This window comes from Aulonocara stuartgranti, assembly GCF_965226115.1.
Source record: "Aulonocara stuartgranti genome assembly, chromosome: 7".
Lineage (NCBI taxonomy): Eukaryota > Metazoa > Chordata > Actinopteri > Cichliformes > Cichlidae > Aulonocara > Aulonocara stuartgranti.
In genome coordinates, this window is record NC_138945.1 from 22,530,923 (window position 1) to 22,544,514 (window position 13,592).

Genomic DNA, 13,592 nt, shown 5'->3' on the forward strand with positions numbered 1-13,592 from the left:
ATTTCATTTTAAAATGGTCAAATTATAGTCAAAGAAGCAATTTGAATAATATTAACATAAGAGCCTTTGTAAGGTGTTTGTGTGAAGTCTTCTCTCAGAAGTGTGCTATAATTCAGGTACTGTAATTTCACATAATTCCTCAGAGAATTCAGCATTTCAGTAATCCACAGATAAGTGTATAAAAAAGGACACTTCTGCTTTAATATCCCTATATTCTTAATATAAACAGCTTTCAAAAGAAGCAGTTCTAAATGCTATTAAGTTTCATTTATTTGGAATTTAACACTCGACACAGTCGTGTCAGCAGCGTCCTTGAAGATGTTATTGGAACGTAGAGAAGCTGTTAAACAGAAAGAATCAGACTAATGCATCTATTAGCTAGAGTGAGTTATTGTAAAAGATGACCAATCTAACACTGTTTTTTCATGCATTCAGGAAATGTCAACTAATTACCAAAGTATACAGAACAGGTAAATACAAACTGAAAATATTTTTCTCAGAGTTTTGTTTGGACCTCACGTTATAAATTAAGAGGCTTCAGAGCATTCAAAGGAATGAAAAGCTATGGTTTAACTCCCCCATAACAGCAACATCTGACGACCTTCTCTGTACCCACAATGACGAGTATAGACACTTAGTATACGCCTCGGGTTTTTCCAAGAGTAGCTGCAGACATCAACCTCACTAACTTCTGATGCACAACCAGTCGTTTTGTTCTAAAAGCATTCCTGGAATATAACAGAAACCACTCAGCAGTTAGTTGTGATAGTTACCTGTGATCACCTTATCAGCTCTAAGTTAAACAGGGACTGAAGAGTTATCTTTAGACAGTTTGGAAGAAAGACTGACATGTCCAGAGCTTAAACTGGGGACTAAAGGTCCAAGGTTTCCTAAAGGTTTGAGAGGCTAAACCAGTTGGTAACTTCCACTAATACACTCAACAAGGCACAGTTTGACAGATGAGACAAAGGCACAGTTTGAGGATTATAAACCCTGGCAAAGAGGCAGTCTTTATCCCTTTGCCCTCAAACAGTAGGCTGCACAGTGGGGCCTGATCCTCCAGGCTCCAACTCCATGAGCTGGGCTATATTAAATACAGAAAGTAAATACACATGTACTCAAGACCAGGACTCTGATGACATTACAAAATTGAAACAACTAGCGTTGGCAGACCTGAGACACACAATGAGTGACATACTGGTTTTTTTTACCGTATGAGATCAATATAAAATAATATAGTGTATATGATATTGTTAAAATGTGTTTTTGGTCCCTGCTTTTAAATTTCTTGAAATTTAAAAACTTTCTTTAATGTTTTTTCTTTTTAAATTTCTTCAAATCCTTTCTTGCAGGCAAGAATTAATCAAAGCTCCCTTAATAGCTGGAATTAATCCCTTAAAAATGAAGAAATTGTCAAACAGTGAATTACCAAAGAGAAGTTACAACACTATTAACTTTTCATGTTCCTCCTTTTTAGTGAATGTCTCACCTTTATACACCCTAAGGTTGTTTGGCAAGGTCTATACTCAGAAATACATTTTGCTGATTACTAAGCATCCTTTAAGTATGGTTGTTGTGCTCTGTGACGGTCACTGGCACAGTGACTTGGAAGTCTTAAGAGACAGTCAAAAACCAAAAAAAGACATCAAAATAAAAGTTAGATAATTGCAAAGTTACAAACATTATGGATAAACATTTTTGGCTCTAGCTGAGACTTATATGGGTTTTTTTCAACTTAGGTAAAATTGTAATTCACTAATGATTTCTATAAAGAGTTTCCCTGACACTGTCAAGGTAACTGCAGACAAATCTACTTGGCTCTTAAAAGGGCCCTATTTTCAGTTCTGAACATCAAGTAAAATGACCACTCAGCCACAGCTCTCCATCCACTTTTTCTGTTTGGAATTAGTTAGGTATTGTGGTTATTTATCTTTCCAAGAAGTTAAGTCACACTTCAGAGAGAACATTTATAGAGAACTTTTCCTGTTTTCCATCTCAGCCTTCATTTTCTTACACCTGTGCAATTTGCACCTGTGCTTTGAAGCTAGAAAAATTTCCATGCTAATTGCAAGATGCATACTTAGCTACACTTATATGGTTCCCTGCAGTTAAAGGCACACTTGGCTGATTACATGCAGATGACAGGCAAAGTGCACTTCCAGGCTGATGTGCCTGTTTGGATAAAGAACGCACACGTCTCTAGGTGCAGAGTATGTCTGAAACGAAACACAAAAAGCATTTAAATAGACCGACAGTACATGGTTCAGTACGTTTTGAAGAGAGACTAGAGGAAACAAAAAAGAAAGGTGTTACTCTGTGTATCCATTATTTAAATCAGTGTCAAATTCTGTGGGGAAAATTTTTGTTTAACCAGAATGTATTTTGTATTCATCGACCCCACTAAACTTTCATCTTTGTTTCAATTTATTTCTGTTAACGATGGAAAGTTGAGCCGGGGTAAGTCTAACCAGAAAGGCTCAGCTCACAGTAGGTTGGTACTTGCCTTGCAGTGTCATTAATTAAACATGTGTATTATGCCATGTTATCTTACTGTGGTACTTACTGTGCTTATCAAATCCACTGTCATTTGTCAAAAGAACATTAGCTTTGTCTTCGTAATGATTTTGCTCCCATAAGAACCTACTTCACACTCTATGCATTTGTAGAAACATACTACAGTTCTTATTCTCATCATTTTCTACACTTCCCTCCACACCTTCTTTGATATGCAGATGCAAGACTTATTCCACAGCCCTTATTTTTCTCACCTCCACAGTCTACTGGGTTTCTCTCTCACACACGCACACACACACAAAACCCCATTCCTATGCACCAGCACCTCAAAGTGAAATATTAGATGATTGAGATGAATTGTATAAATTGATTCACAGCTTCACAGGTCTTTTTTTCAGTATGAAATATAATCCGTGATTTACGACTGTTTTGCATACATTTGGTATTATATTGATCACACTTTGCTTTTTCACAGGATGTTGAGGTAAGCCCGGGGAGTGATTTTTGCATATTGCTGTAAATTACAGAACTGTAACACAATATTACGATGTCATTCAAGCATTCATTCATTACATGCGTAAATGTGGATGTGAAAGTATAAAACGTTGTGGAAAAGAAATCTGGCCCAAAAAGATTGATTATATTTTTTACAGTTTCATCCAGGAACCTGACAATGAATGCAGGCTAAAGGCCAAAACTTATCCTAAGATTGCATCCTTTCTATTTACTTAATTGTGCACTTACATGCACCATAATGACATCCTGCCACTAATTGGTACATCAGTGTCAAGCCCATGCCTGAAAAGATGACTGTAGAGCCATGGTGCAAAGAAAGTACACTCACTTTTGATTCTAATGGCTTACATATCAGGACTTAAGTGTAATCTAGTCCTAAGCAGGTGCTAGGTAAATACAATCTCAGATGAATTACAAAGCATGGCCTATTACAGCGTATCATTATTTATTTAACAAAACCTAAAACAAAAGGCAGAAAACTGTGGAAAATTTAACTCGTCTGGGAAGTCATATAAGATAATTTTCCATTTAAAAAATGTTGAAGTCCATCACGCTGTAGTGAGAGAGATTTTTCAGAACTGGAAGACACTTAAAACTGTTGCCAGTCTTCCCACAAGTTAATGTCCCGGCAAATTTACCCCAAGGTCAGACCGTGTAATGCTCAGAAAAACTAATTCTAATGCTGCACCCAAACTACTCAGGCTATATGAGCCTCAGTAAACATGTTAAATGTTAAAGTTCATGATAGTACATTTACAAAAAAAGCATGAACAAGTATGACTCTTTTAGTGGGGATGCCAGCAAAAAGCCCTTCTCTCTAAAAAGAACATGGCAGCAAAGCTTAGGAGCGATGTCCTTTGGCTAGACAAGATCAAATCAGTGATGTTTGGCCATGATGCAGAGGACCACGTTTACTGAAAACACTCCACTCCACAAACACATGGCCCAACATTGAAAAGCCAAGACTCAGCTGACACCTCCACCAAAAGGACGAGGCTCATGCTCTTGAGGATCATGTGATGACTCACAAGATCAGTAGTAGGTCAACAACACTCAGGGTCACGTCCACAGGGAACAAACCCCACTAGGGGTTAAATACCTGGGACTCTCCACCTTTCATTCACCTCCAACCTCTTGGATGAGAGGTAAACTTGAAGAAGTCCAGTTGCCTTTTTTTTTAAGCACAGAAGACTAACATGACCTGGATAACTAAGAACCTACACACCTCATCCTCACTGTTAAGCATGTTGGTTGAGTGATGAGTTAGGCTTGCTTTGCAGCTACTGGACTTGGGCACCTTAAAGTAAATACCAAAGTATTCTAGGACAATGAACCCGAGGATAAAAGCAGGTCTACAACAGAATGGCTGAAGAAGAAAAGAACCAAGTCTAAATCCAGACCTCAGTGAATGCCTACAAAGCTTCTTTTGTAAAGACAAGAGGGGTAAAATTCCTCCTTAACGATGTGAGACACTGATAAAGAACCTTCAGATTGTTTCAGTACACTTCAAGTTAGAAGCCGTTATACAAGCTATTAAAATGATGGGGTGTACTAAGTATAATATGTCATGTGTTGTTGTTCATTTAAAATTGAGTTTGCCTCATTTTATGATACAGGACTGCATGAAGGGTAAATGTGAATGTATGAACACACACGCACACCCTAGTCCTGTAAATTTAGAATAAGAAAGCAGCAGGCAGCATCCAAATAGGAGAGAGCCAGACTCATACATATATACATTGATACACCACTGCAATCACTAAGTACCAATTAACAACTCGAATCATACATTAAAAGAGCAAATGGGATAGGGTGAGCCTCACAGCCTCACAACTTTGAACCTCTAAAGCAGGCATGCTATTTTTTTTAGAAATGATACAGAATACAAAACAGATTCAAATCTGATCCAAAGAAGAATATCCACACTACTGTTTTCACAACACCATGTAATGAGCAGCGGCAGATTATCCTCCTGGCATTTCAAAGTTTACACTCCTTTTCTTGCCTCAAAAAACACCTTTTTTCATGAACTGCCACATGATCATAGGTGATTGAGAGTGCATTAACACAGGAACCTGACCCCACAGCTCTCTATAGACCTGTTAACTGACTCTAGTTAACTGATTTTAGCATTTCATTTAAGCATATCATATTGCTCGCGTGTTTTTTCCTTAATAGTTGGCAGAGTGAGAATGCCTCATGGTAAATGCAGTAAAACGTTTGGGTTGTGACAAAAGACGAGCAATGATTGAGAGAGAGAGAAGAAATGAGCTCCACTTGCTTTGTTAAGGTGATGCTGTCACTCTTGTCACGTTGATGCATAATGGGGTTTTTTGCAAAAAAGGGAAAAGATACCGAAAAGAAGAAACAGGCAAAACCACTTTTGATAGGTACTCTGCTAGAAGTCGTCATCACTGCTCACCTCTCAGGCGAAGACGATACCACAACATGAATAATTTGTGAATCCAGGAGCCCACAAAGCTCTCAGGCATAAACACAACTACATTTCCATGTTCCTCAGTAATTTTCAGTAATTATCTCCTTTGTGCACACAGGGTAGCGTCTACTGGGGGGTTGAGTCAACAAACATTACAAGGCAGTTTCTTCCCATATAATGAGTAGCCATGAGACACTGAGACAGACTGCTGAGGTGAAGGGTTAAGCTGCTCAAGGTTGATGGGATGCTTCCTAATTCTCTTCCAAAATATGTGCCTGCTCCTTCTTTCTTAAATTCTCAGCATAGTGTTTATCTCTTTACACATGCCTGTGCACATATGTGTGTGGGTGTGCGTGGCAGAATTGTGAACTCATACAGAGTTATGTGTGTGTGTGACATCCTGGCGTTAAAGTACTTATGTTTATTTACTTAAATATTCAGATAGTCATATATCTCCATGCATAATTATTTTTACTTACTAGATCGGTTGGCATCTTTGTTGTATTCAAACATTTGGTTGTTTCGACAGATTTCATACCAATTTAATGTGTCTGGCTCATGAGAAAACAAATAAATGCTACCACAGCTTGCGACACTGAGATGTAGGACAGTATGGTGTATTGTATTAGTCTTTCTACTATTTTTATTCGTGAAGGTCATAGTTGTTGTGTCACTTAAAATTTCAAAAAAGCTCTATATTATTTTGTATGTATTTGTGTGGAGTTTTCTCTAGCTGAGATATCTTCTTACAACGCCATCAGTGCTATCTGTGTTATTTGCAATCACAGTCTATGCATTTATTATAGAAAGCCATTACCTAATCCATTACAAACTGGTGTCATGCCATTTGAAACGTGGATGTTTGCAAGGCAAGTATAGACTTTTCCAAATATCCCATTTAGGTGCATAAATGGGAAGTGTGGGATTTAACAGTTTTGGGAGTATGAAGACTCCATTTAGACCCAAATGCATTGTGGTTGTTTGCTAATGCATTGTAAATTGCAGATAAAGTGTATGGCAATAGAAACTGAAATGTATGTGATGTCTGGAGGTGGTTGGATCGCAGCCAGGTGTAAATGCAGTCAGTACAGTTTGGCAACATTCAAAGGCCTCTTCTAGGATCTCAAGCAAGCTGTGAAAAAAGCTGAAAACAGCCTTTTATTTTTACATGAAAAAAATACAACCCAACGCAATTGTACAACAGCAGCCTCACAAAATACTTGATTACATTAAAGTGTCGAGACAAAGCCCTGTGTTTATATGTCATACACTAATGCACACAGACTGCTGTTTCGATATTCAATGTGAATGGGATTCAAAAGGTTAGGTTATTTGTTGTAAATATTAGGCTCTTTCTTGTGAACTCATTTTATTAAATATTTTCATCTCCGTTAGCTTCCACAATCTGTTTGCTCAAGTCCTGTTTTTATTATTTTAATACCCGTCTGCTATAAATGTGGTTTTATCTCTACATTAAACAGCCATGTTGCTTTAGCTTGTACATAGCCATAAAGCATATGCAATTCATTATTTCTTTTAATTCTGCAAATTGATGGGTATCATTTTTGAAAGTATACAGGATACATAAGTATTTAGTCATTCAATTTTATTCAATAATTTGGATATTAAACTTAAAAAAATGAAAATGAAAAAGCAAGAATGACCAAAAAGGGATATTTTTTCCTCACATTGCTCCAGTTGATTTTCTGGAAAGTTTGAGTCTTATTTACACCATGGCACCTTAGCAGACCGAGTTTAGCAAAAGAGGAAGCGTAAGGGTAAGAGGAGGTTCTTAAAGCCTCAGTGATTCCTCCATCTTTATGACTGAGTGCACATAAGGTGAGCATGTCTGGGAGATTGCGAGGGCTTTGTGTGCAGTGCTCAAACATTGGTGTGGGTTTGGATTTAACTTTGTGTGGGCATGTGTTTGCTTGTGTGAGTCAGTGCGCCGGTGTTTGTGAGTGTGATTGCTCCCAAGGCACTCACTCTCTGTGCAGTAACTCACATGGCGAGGCAGGACCTAATAGACCCTAGCCTAATATCAACTAATGTTAGAGAGGCTTGTATCCGACTACCTGCTGTTTGGCTGCAGAAAGCAGGGATGGGGGGAGAGGGGGGGGGGGGGGGGGGGGGGGGTTGGTAAAGGGAGCAATATGTGTTTAGAAAAAAAAAAGTTTAATCAAAACAGTAAAGCCAATCAAAACTTAGCGAAACACTAGGAAAGAGTAACTGCGAGAGAAATGCTGGGGCAGGGGGTGGGGGTAGTGCACCAAATGCTGCTTTGTGCATGATGTAATAAAGTAGTCAAACATCTCATACAGATGTAGACAAATCATGTGGGAGAGTAGAAGTACATGGAGCACTCATTTTGCAAGGTGTGGCTCTGATGTGCAGCAATTTATACAGAAAGGTAGACATGGCAAAAAAGAAAAACAGATGAGATTAATTGGACCAGATTAAAGAATACCAATTATGTCATGCTTGTCTTTTGTTTTTATATATGTGTTGACAGCCTTCTGCAGCTTGCTGTACTCCTCCAGGATATTTCAACTTCCCGATCCTATCCCCAGCTCAGGATTGTAAAATATTATTACTTCTATAGTTAGCATTAAAATTATTATTTACTATTAGCTGACAATTACAACAGAGGTAGAGACATTTTTAAAGAAGCATTGCTTTAGCAAAAGTAATAAACCACCATGGAAACACCACACTACACATAAAACTGTGTTACTGGCAAAGTGTGCATAAAGTATCAAAAGTAAAGGCAATTATTCTGCCAAAAAATGCTCACAATCAGTATTATATGGATCAATTATACTGCTGCACTTTAAATGCTTCTTTAGATTGTTTAATTTACTGTAATGCATCATATTCTATACAACAGTATGACTGTAGTATCATCATGGGAGCTTTTGGCAATATAGTGTATGAAAAAAAGAATCACAGTTTAATTCAAAGTCTTCAGCGCGATGTGATGTGGTTAACTGTTAATATCTACAGGAGGTTTTTAAGTGTTACATTTAGGTGGTGTATTAACAAAACAGCTGGTATACTTTGTATAATCATTCAACCAAATAATTTCTCATTGATGCTAAACTGAGTGCTGGTGGAGCCTGCAGTTGTTCAACTTGGATGTTTATTAATTTAGACATGGTGATTTTAACCAAAAGCTCTCCTTGCTGATATGCCAAAAGACTTTTTATAAGATTCGTACATCACACATGTTGGCCAAGGTAGTTAAGAAGAGGACGTGTTTGTTACAATGATAAATCAGAGTTATTTGCTAAGGTTAGCTCTGTTTCCACACAAAGTGCAGATGATAACTGATTTCAAGGCGGTTAAAGCACAGCCAGCAGCAGTTTTTTTTTTAATAAGCCAGCCTCACATCAGTTTCCCCCATAAAGACCAGAGGTTTATCCACAATGTACATGTACAAACAGTCTGGCCTCTTTTTCACCCCTTTTAGAAATCTACGTCACTGAGTAACACAATTTCATAACACTTTTCTAGTGGTATATAGTATAGTTTGGCACACATCTGAAGCTTCTGCCAACTTTCAGTATCTAGGCCATGAGTAAAGTACATCAAATGTTGTGACAAGAGCAGTCTTTATGTACTCCCGGCATCAGAGAAACTAAAATCCCGTTGGATTACTCTTTTATGTCTCCACAATCACTGGAATTACTTTTGTGTTAACATTTCACACAGTTAACTAACATTCCCTTAAGCTTTGAACATCATGCCCACAGGTTTGACGTTGGGAATGATCAAAACTTTTAGAGTCTATAAGATCGTCTGAAACTGATGAGCTTCTTTGTTTGTAAAAATGAAAAAAATGAAAAAACATCTAGACTGGGACTCAGGGTGACCATTTACGGTGAAAGCAAATACCCTAGAATGTTCTTACCTTGCCCATTTATTACCTCTCTGTCAAGGTTCACAAAATAAGGTAAGATGGAATTAACATAATTTAGCTGGCAGGCAGATGCCTAGCACTAAAACATACACCCATCAAGGCTTTAGCCTTTACCTGGACTCTTGTTTTGGCAGATGAATAAAGACTCTCTTTGTTCTGGGTCCAATTCACATTCAAACATGTAGGGTTGAACACCAGGGTTTTGTTATCTGACAGCTCATAGAAGGCTATATTCAGAATAAGACTGGACTTTTGGCAGGTGTCCCTTAAAGCCAGAGGATAAAAAGAGGTGCTGCTTTATTTTAACCTAAAGTATGTGTTTAAAAAATATATACATATATTCTGGTAGACCCCCTAAAACAACATATGACTTATAGTCCTCTTTTCCTTCATAAGCTCATGTCATCGTGTTTTTGTTAGGTCCTCTTAATAAAAGTATAATAATAAGAATACAATATAATAATAATAACACAATATATCCATAATCGCTCAAAAGCATTCAGATCCCTTTTATTGTTAGTCATTTTTTCTCTGTTCTAGTTCCTGCTTCAGGAAATTTGTGGGTTATGCCATACTGACTCCATGATCAAAGAATAATTTGTGCACATCTAAATTACTTGTACAATAATTGAAAATGAAAAATTCAGTTAAGTATTTTCCAAGGTTCTAAAACATATTCTTTTCTATATATAAATATATGTCAAATATAATTTTTTAATACATAAATGTAAGCAAACCACTGCTTTGCTAGTAAGTAAGTCACTGCATCAACAGCTGAAGTGTTTTTCTCAAGAATGTGCCACAAACAGGACTTTAATATCACCAACCATTTCCATGTTATTACGGTGTATCCATATAAATGGCCCACCCTGTACATTTAAAACACATCATTTATTCATCTACGCATAGACAGAACAATAATATGTCAGTGCAGTAGATCAGGCCAAACATCGTCAGGGTTTCATCATGGCCATGCATCAAAAGATGCTATGCTGGTTCTTTCTGTATACGATGTATAACTGTACACCTGTATAACATGACCGTGCATTAACTAAAGCGTGGAAATTAATCATATTTCAGTGTGCATGCAATAGCGCTGCATGTGCTCAATGAAGCAAAACATAGCCCTTGACATTTGTTCTCCTTCTATGGCTATAGATGGGCTACGCAGAAATTGGTGGGGAAATGTTTTTATGATTGAATAATAAAATACTGTAATAGTAGTGAACTGTGTGTAACTTAATGCCCCCTCTACAAGGCTATCTTTTTTAACTCTCCTTTCTCTCCATCATTCTGACTGCAGGCTGGTGCTGTAAACATTCTAGTCATAAATTATTTATTAATATCAACTCATAAATAGATACCAATTTCAAGCTTCTTTTTTTTCCAATTTTACCCATCTTGCCATCTAACCATCAATCTGTCCATCAATCCGCTTATCTGTCAGGTTGTGGTTGCAGCAGACTAACCAGGGTATTCCAGGACTTCTTCTCCCCAACTACACTTTTCAGTTCCTCCAGGTTTTTTCAAAGCCAGATCAGATAAATAATCTCACCAACAGATTCCAGGTCTTTGCCATAGTCTTAACTCAGTTGTCCATGCCCAAATAACATCCAAGGACACCCCCTAGACATTCTAACCCAAACTACCTTAGCAGGTTCCTCTCAGCATGTAGGAGCAGCAATTCCGAAAATCCACATCACCCTATCGTCATTACCCAGATTTCATGATAAGGGTTGGGATGTAAATGGGCTGGTAACTTGAAAGCTTTGTCTTTCGACTCAACTGTCCCTTCATCATGTCAGTCAGGGAAAACACCTGCATTTCTTCTGATGATCCACAGATGGAGTCCAACACTCACTGAAAACATGCTTGATTTTTGATTACACTGATGGCTCAGAACCCTGTACTCCCACTGCTCCAGACCTCCACTTCACAGACACTGTACCAGACCTCCATGAAACAGTTAAGAAGTGTGTTAACCAAGGCAGCCCCACAATGTCAGAGCCTATAACATCTCTGGGCCAAATCGTCTATGCCTGGTGCTTTACTATGGGGTCGCTTCTCAACTACCTTAGGGACCTGTGTAACTCGTGAGTTTTCCCAGCATCTTCAGGCTCGGCCTTACTTCACATAGGGATTTTTTGGCTGGGTTTGGGAGTTCCTCAAAGTGCTCTTTCCTAGGTCCCACAATATCTATGTCAGCGGTTCTGCTCCCCAACCAACACGTTGAGCCATGCCCAGCTTCCCCATGCTAAGTCACTGTACAGCTTGCCAAAATGTCTTTAAATGCTGCCAAAAATCCTCCTCCATGGCCCTCTCCCACTCCTGAGTTTTTCAAAACCACAACCTTTTTGGCTCTCCGATGTCCATCTGCTGCAGGAGACCCCTGGGCCAACCAAGCCTGGGAAGCTTCCTTCTTCAGCCTGACAGCTTACCTCACCACTGGTGTCCACCAACAGGTCCTCAGATTGGTGCTATGAGAGGCATCGATGACCTTATAATCATATTGCCTGACAGCTTTTTTGCTATTTTCAACCAAATGTTCAAGACATGGCATTAGATCATATAATACAACAACAAAGTCAATCATACATACCTAGCACAGAAGTCCAGGAACATAACACCACAATGGTTTACATCATGTAGGCTGTTCCTGCCAATTACCCTTCTCCAGGTGTCCTTATCCATAACTACATGAGTATGCAAGCCTCCCAAGAGAACTATGGTTCCCCAGCCAGAATTCCTTCCATGACCCCATCCGAAGACTCCCCAAAAGCTGGGTATTCTGAACTGCTATTTATCACATATTCACAGACAACAACTCGAATTTGTACAAATTGCTCTCTGGGGAAAACAGCACTCAGCAGGGGGCTTGTGAGTATCCCCATACCAGCAATTCTCCTCCTCGGCCATTACAGAAAAAGAATCTAGCCCATCTCAGTAGAGCTCCACCTCTTGCACTAGCTCAGGTTGCTTCCCTGCTAGTGAGGTGACATTTCACGTCCCAAAAACCAGTCTGTGATCCTTGAGGTGACACATCCAGGTTCCCTCTTTTACCTACCCACAGGGCCACTTTTATTCATCTATATGAAATTTACTTCATTGAGTATTCACCCATACTCACCCCTGCGAGGCTGAACTATAAAGGAGTTAATTACCACTCCTGTGATGTGATTTCCAGAGCCTAGCTTTCAAGATGCCTACTACAAAAAAATGGTTCACTTCAGTTAGTTATATCAATCACAAACATATGAATGACAGAATAGCAGATAATATAATAGCTTTTAATCAGGTCTTGATGTCAGTCATCTTGCTTTGTAATTACACTGAACAACAAAAGAATGCAAAAACCGCCTTGCTGTCTTGCCCCATTACTGTTAATAAAGTACGAGATGATGAGATTGTGGAAAAATTGTGATGAGACTTGCCATCTGTGTATTTTTATGTACCAGAACAGAAGAAAATGAAGCAGACGTTTATAAAAGCTGACCTTCTTTTGGTAGAAAAAAATCATGTCGAGTTTAGTTTTGGTGCTTAAATAACCTATAGAAGTGAATACGTGTGCCTCAAGGTCTTTTAAGTGAGTTTCAGAGCTTGTTTTATTGAACTAAGACTCCCTGTTTTTCAGCTCAAAGTCCCAGGGTCATGTAAAGTTTTAAGAGCTAGTCAGATTATTTCGCTGTCTTTATCAAAAGGACAGAAAATAAAGAATTTGTTGTGTCTTTTTTCTTGTTAGCGTGTCAAAAAAGAAAATAGCCAAACTGCTCTGTTGCTTGATTGCTGTGCCAAGTAAGAAAAGATAACCTCCTGTTGTAGTCTCTTGTCCTCTAATCAAATGCTCAGAAGTGTTTTTCTGCATTCAGGGTGATGACATGAAAGTCTGTCAGGAACAGAATTTTTTATTGCTGGTTTGGCTTCCTTGTAAAACTGCGGTGTCCATGTTGGAGTAAAAGTGAAAAGAAAAATATGGAGACTGAAAGAGTAAGGGAGATAGAGAGGCAGATGTTTGCTACAATGGATAGACACAAATGGGGGAGGTTTGTAGCAAGTGAGAAAGTGCAAGTAATATAAAATTAGAAAAGCTGTGGTGGCTCTAATCAGTTCCACACTTAACTGGCCTGTATGCCCCCTCACTCTGCATTGCCGAGTTTCATCTCTATGGTAATGATCCTGGCCACCAGAGTTCATTTCTACAATTTCCTA

At 38.5% G+C, this 13,592-nt stretch overlaps 1 protein-coding gene across 1 annotated transcript in view; it reads left to right on the top strand.

Annotated features, from left to right (window-relative positions):
- Positions 1-13,592, top strand: part of astn2 (astrotactin 2) — a 298,339-nt gene that overhangs the window by 195,852 nt on the left and 88,895 nt on the right. The window lies entirely within an intron of this gene.